This window comes from Brassica napus, unplaced genomic scaffold, assembly GCF_020379485.1.
Source record: "Brassica napus cultivar Da-Ae unplaced genomic scaffold, Da-Ae ScsIHWf_834;HRSCAF=1189, whole genome shotgun sequence".
Lineage (NCBI taxonomy): Eukaryota > Viridiplantae > Streptophyta > Magnoliopsida > Brassicales > Brassicaceae > Brassica > Brassica napus.
In genome coordinates, this window is record NW_026016878.1 from 107,410 (window position 1) to 113,599 (window position 6,190).

A 6,190-nucleotide genomic window follows, 5' to 3' on the forward strand; every position below is an offset into this window, starting at 1 on the left:
TAATTGAACAGATATATGGGAATGCTCACTCGTATCGTCGCCTCGTATATATTATTCCCACTACAGAAACAATACACCATTCATCTAAGATTTTTACACTTTTCCTACCATTACAACATTTTTTTTAATCTATTTCTCCGGCCAGTCATGGCGAACTATCGGTGGCCGTCGAAGCTATCGAAGTTATCACCCCGAGCAAAACAAACAAACCTCTACGGCGTGATCATCGTCACGGTTCTCTGTGCAGCCTCTTACTCCGTCGGGATATGGAAGAACTCTCGCGGAGGAATCTCACGTGCTTCCCTCAATTCATTGCCATGCACGTTTCCTAACATAACCTCACCGATCCTCCCCTTCACTCCCCGTCATACATCCCCATCGGAGACAACAACGGCGCGTGTGGTTCAAATCCCGTCTTGCGGCGTCGAGTTCTCTGAGTATACGCCGTGCGAGTCAGTGAGCCGATCTTTAAGTTTCCCAAGAGATAGGTTGATTTACAGAGAGAGACACTGTCCTTCAAAAGACGAGATTCTCCGGTGCCGGATTCCAGCGCCGTACGGTTACTCGGTACCATTCCGATGGCCGGAGAGCCGTGATGTCGCGTGGTTCGCTAACGTGCCGCACACGGAGCTAACGGTGGAGAAGAAGAATCAAACTGGGTGAGGTACGAGAAGGATAGGTTCTTGTTCCCTGGTGGAGGTACGATGTTTCCACGTGGAGCTGATGCTTACATCGGCGAGATCGGACGGCTGATAAATCTCAAGGATGGATCGGTTCGGACAGCCATTGATACGGGATGTGGGGTAAGTTGAAATATCTCTCTGTTTTTTTGTTCTTAATTTCATTCGTTTTGTACTATTCTTGTGACGTCTCTGTTCTTTTGGCTCTTGTCCATGTTTACATGTTCATCCCATCCCTGTGAATCTGTGATGGTCATAAATTGTTATTATTTTTTTGTTTTTTGTTTTTTGTTTTCCATCAGCCATCGTATACTTCACGTTATTGCAAAAAAATAAATCGTATGCTTTATGTTTAGAACATCTTCAGAATATCTCAACAAGTTTTTTTTTCTTTACCAAAACATAAAAATAAAAAATGAATAAAAGAGATGAAAACCCTTTTTTTTTTTAAAGTAAAAGATGAATAAAAGAGAATGAGATGATTTGTTTCCAAAAACTCTAAAAATAATTAAAAGATTTTTGGAATATTTTAGTTTGTATCAATATTTCATATTTTTATAATTTTATTTTAACTATATAATTAAACTATACTAAATATATTATTATTGTATTAGTAAAATATGCACATAAAGTTATCATCGATGTCTCTTTAGTTTGAGATTTTATTACATAATAAAGTTATGTGTGTGTTTCAAAAAAATAAAGTTATGTGTAACGTGTAGATGCAGTGTCAAATTGATCGATGATTGTGCAAATTACATTGAAATTCTATATATTGATGTTTCCTTGGTTCAAGACGTGTATTGCATGTACTATACATAGGCGCACTAGTTAGTAGGTTTAGGTGGATTCAGAGTAGCTTTTGTCAAACTAATTGATGATTGTGCAAATTACATTTGAAGTTATTAGTGTTAAAAATTAAAAAATCAGAATTTTGGTCATAGGATGAGATGTCATTTATGATAGTAAAGATATTCTGGCAACAGCAGAGTGAGAAGGATGGATAGGACTCTCTTCATTTGGAATTAATAACATTGCCGTCAAAATTAGATAAAAATATTTGCCAACTTTCACTAATTTTATTCTCCTTAAATGGGAATGGATATGAACAATATTTCTACATTCCATTTTAGTATATATCTAATATATTAAAACAGAAGTCATGACTTCTTTTCATGTGTAATTTTTTTTAGTTTGGACAATTTTTAAAAAATATCATATTTTACATAAGTTCATTATTATATCTATTAATAATTTTATCTTTTTATTTGAAATACAAATGAATATATTTAAAATGTTCTAACAAAATCTTTTTAAAATCTTTTTAGAATCTTTTTAAATTTACTTTTGAAAATTAGTTAGTTTTAATTTAAATTATCATAAAATATAATTAGAAATTAAAATTAAATATAGTTTTGGTTTATAAAAGAAAATTAAAATAAAATGAAATTAATTAATTTCAAAAATACATTTACTAATAATTTTTAAAGATTTTGTTAGAAATAAATATTTATTTCTATTTTAATTTTTTCAAATTTGGTTTCTAATAAAAATGAAAATCATGATTTTTTATGAGTGATATTTTTATTTGGACCATCATTTAAATTTTGTATTAAATGTATATCATTAATGCTAATATATATAATAATTTTAACTACTTTAATCATAATATCTTTTATATCTTTTATTATTTTTAAAAAATTTAAAATTCTAACAAATCTCTTGAAAAATATTATAATAAGATCTTAATTGTCATAAATTGAATATAAATATTTTTAACTAATTTTGTAATTAGTAATGAAAATTTACTAAAAGAATAAAATTATATCATATTTTATCAATTTTATAATAATATCTCTCATATTAAAATAAAAACGTTATATTGAAAAAAGTATGATAAAATTATTTTAAATTTATAAGTTAACATATTTTATTTTCATAAATATAAAATATTTATGCTAAAAATATAATATGTTGGTTGAACGGGTTAATATTAGTAAACTATATAATACATGTATAAAAATTTATCTTATCTTAAACTTTTTAATATACAGTAATTATTATATAAAATTAATAAATATTAAAAAATTACAAAAAAATCTAGCGATTTGAATTACGGATCATGATTATAATAAATTAAATACAAAATTGTTTTCATATATGTTGTTTTATGGATTAAAAAATTTAGTTTAGTAATCAAACGCAAATTCAATAGGACAAATATATAATAAGCAACATATATATGTGATGATTTTAATTTACAACATGAAAACTATAAAATTATTATATTTGGCATAATTATACAAACATTTAAATATGTAAGTAACATTAAAAATATATAGTAATTATGTAAAACAAATATCTATATATATAAATGTGAAAATATATACCCGCACGGTTGTGCGGGTGAAAATCTAGTGATTTTATTAATACTTGATTACGTTTTAATCCCAAATAAAGTGCAGCACAGCTAGTTAAATGCTGTCAACATTAGCATAGATAGTTAATGTGATTTTCTTGTCATTGATTGTTTCACTTTTAAAAATGCTTTGTCTAATAGATGTGCATATGTAGTTTAGTTAGTTAGATTAAATGTAAACTCATCGACCGTATAAGCTAATGATGATGATAATAGGTAGCGAGCTTTGGTGCGTATCTAATGTCGAGGAACATAGTAACCATGTCGTTTGCGCCAAGAGACACACACGAAGCTCAGGTTCAGTTCGCACTTGAGAGAGGAGTCCCTGCTATCCTCGGAGTCTTAGCTTCCATTAGACTCCCATTTCCAGCCAGAGCTTTCGACATAGCTCATTGCTCTCGATGTCTCATCCCCTGGGGCCAATACAGTAATTATATACTCACCCTATTGGCCACATATTCTCTCTTTTTTTTGGAGTCGCTTACGTGTGTTGAACTGTTTGTGGATGAGCAGATGGGACGTATCTGATAGAGGTGGATAGGGTACTGAGACCGGGAGGGTACTGGATTCTCTCCGGACCGCCGATCAACTGGCAGAGACAATGGAGGGGTTGGGAGAGAACAAAAGACGATCTCAACTCGGAGCAGTCTCAGATCGAGAGGGTCGCTAGAAGCTTGTGTTGGAAGAAACTGGCGCAGAGAGAAGATCTTGCGGTATGGCAGAAACCCAGCAATCATATTCACTGTAAGCGGAATCGTATTGCTCTAAGACGCCCTCCCTTCTGCCACCGGACACAACCCGATCATGCCTGGTAATTATCTGTAGACAAGAGATGCCTACATGAAATGAAAATTTGTATTTCACTAGACCATGGTTTTGCTCTGTTCTGGACTTTTAGGTACACTAAGCTGGAGCAGTGTTTGACGCCTTTGCCGGAAGTAACAGGAACTGAGATCAAAGAAGTAGCGGGTGGGAAGTTGGCGAGATGGCCTGAGAGATTGAATGCAGTTCCTCCGAGGATCAAGAGTGGGAGCTTGCAAGGGATCACTGTGGATGACTTTGTCAGCAACACAGAGACATGGCAGACAAGAGTGTCTTACTACAAGATCTTCGACCAGCAGCTAGCGGAGACAGGGAGATATAGAAACTTACTTGACATGAACGCTTACCTTGGCGGTTTCGCTTCAGCCTTGGTCGATGATCCTGTCTGGGTCATGAACGTTGTCCCCGTGGAGGCCAGTGTCAACACCCTTGGAGTTATCTATGAGCGAGGGTTGATCGGAACGTATCAAAACTGGTAAAGAGTTTATAATAACCGATTCTTTAGCTTCTTCTTTTATTCTGGGGAAGCTTTGATTGATTCTTCTGAACTCTATTAAAAACAGGTGTGAAGCGATGTCAACTTACCCAAGAACGTACGATTTCATACATGCCGACTCGGTGTTTAGTCTGTACAAACACAGATGTGACATGGAAGACATCTTGTTAGAAATGGACAGGATACTAAGACCAAAGGGAAGCGTGATCATAAGAGACGACATAGATGTGTTAACAAAAGTGAAGAAGGTAACAGATGGGATGCAATGGGAAGGGAGAATAGGAGATCATGAGAAGGGACCGCTTGAAAGGGAGAAGATTTTGTTTCTTGTCAAGGAGTACTGGACGGCGCCTGCACCTGATCAGTGATCAGGAAGCTATAGAGATAAATGTTTAGACCTTTGTAGTAGCTAGCTCCCTTCTATTTTTTTTTTACTTTTAACAATATTTTGTACGCACCAAAAGACGTTTGTGGGGGTGGGGCATGAAGAAATAAACACCTGAATTTATTGTTTCAACTTTCAAATAAACGGGAGAGTTTACTAGAGAGTATGTGACCATTCGTTGGATATGAAAGCACTTACGGCTACAATATTATACATTTGTCTAGTAGAGCTCTCATCATTTCTTGCTTCAGCATCGGTGCTATAAAAGGGTGATCCAGCATCTCTACACTCCACGTAGCTGAAATGGTCGGCGATATCATGACATCTGTCTCCAGCCACAAGGGACTAAATAATATATGTCTTTCGATAAAGTAGGATCTCATAACTCATTGACAAAAACCTACCAATATAAAACGAACTTGTAAGGAGAAAGGAAAGAAAGAGGGGTAAGCATTCGACAAAACCTCCGGGACGAAAGCTCTAAGAGCCCGAAATCATCACCTAATATTCACGATACAACACAACAAAAGCTCTACATAGAACATCAAGTAAAATAAGAGCAATCAATAAGTAACAAGGATAAACTCCGACGATTTTTGGTCTCCACGTTCCTTATGTTGTCACGTAAGAACTCACCACCTAACGGTACACGTGAGTTCAACTCTTTCATGCTATCAAGTTGCCGACACCGGTTCACGCTTTCTCCGCCACCATGTTCACACGATCGTGCCACCTCGTTCGGTCCCCGCGTGATCTGGGCTCGCCGTCTACCCGCTCCCGGCGATGAGTCATGCCACCTCATTCGGTCCCCACGCGACCCAACAAAAAATGATGCAGCGCCCGAGAACTCTCAATCACGTTGCACCGTCACACATAGGCTGTAAGATCTCTCCCATCTCATATACAGTACACTCAAATGCTTAATCCCCATGCAATGTAAACACCCATGTACAAATTTCAATCATCATACAACCATATTTGTTTTAGCAATCTATGAGTAGATTTAGGTGTTCACATATTCGTGACAAAAAGGTGTTCACACATTATAATACAATATATATGTGTATATATATGATATATTTCACTTATCAAACAAATAGATATATGCTTATAGATAATACGTACGTATGAATGATTTAGATAGATACTTCTACTATGAAGAGAGAATGAAAGAAGGAAGAAGAGATCACACATGTCCTCACCTTAGCCTTAGATCTGCGAACATAAGGGATGGGATAATCAGATCTACAAAATAAGGATTTCATCGAACCCAATCTACAAGAGAAAGGGTTGTTGCTATCACCAAAATACATGGGATGAGAGATCTAAGGTAAGAGAGAAGAAAGATAAAGAAAACTAAGGTTCCTTATCTCATCGGCGACCAGATC

The 6,190-nt window shown here is 35.2% G+C and overlaps 1 pseudogene; it reads left to right on the forward strand.

Moving 5' to 3' along the window:
- Positions 1 to 4,934, forward strand: LOC125606293 (annotated as a pseudogene).
- The last annotated feature ends 1,256 nt before the right edge of the window (positions 4,935 to 6,190 follow it).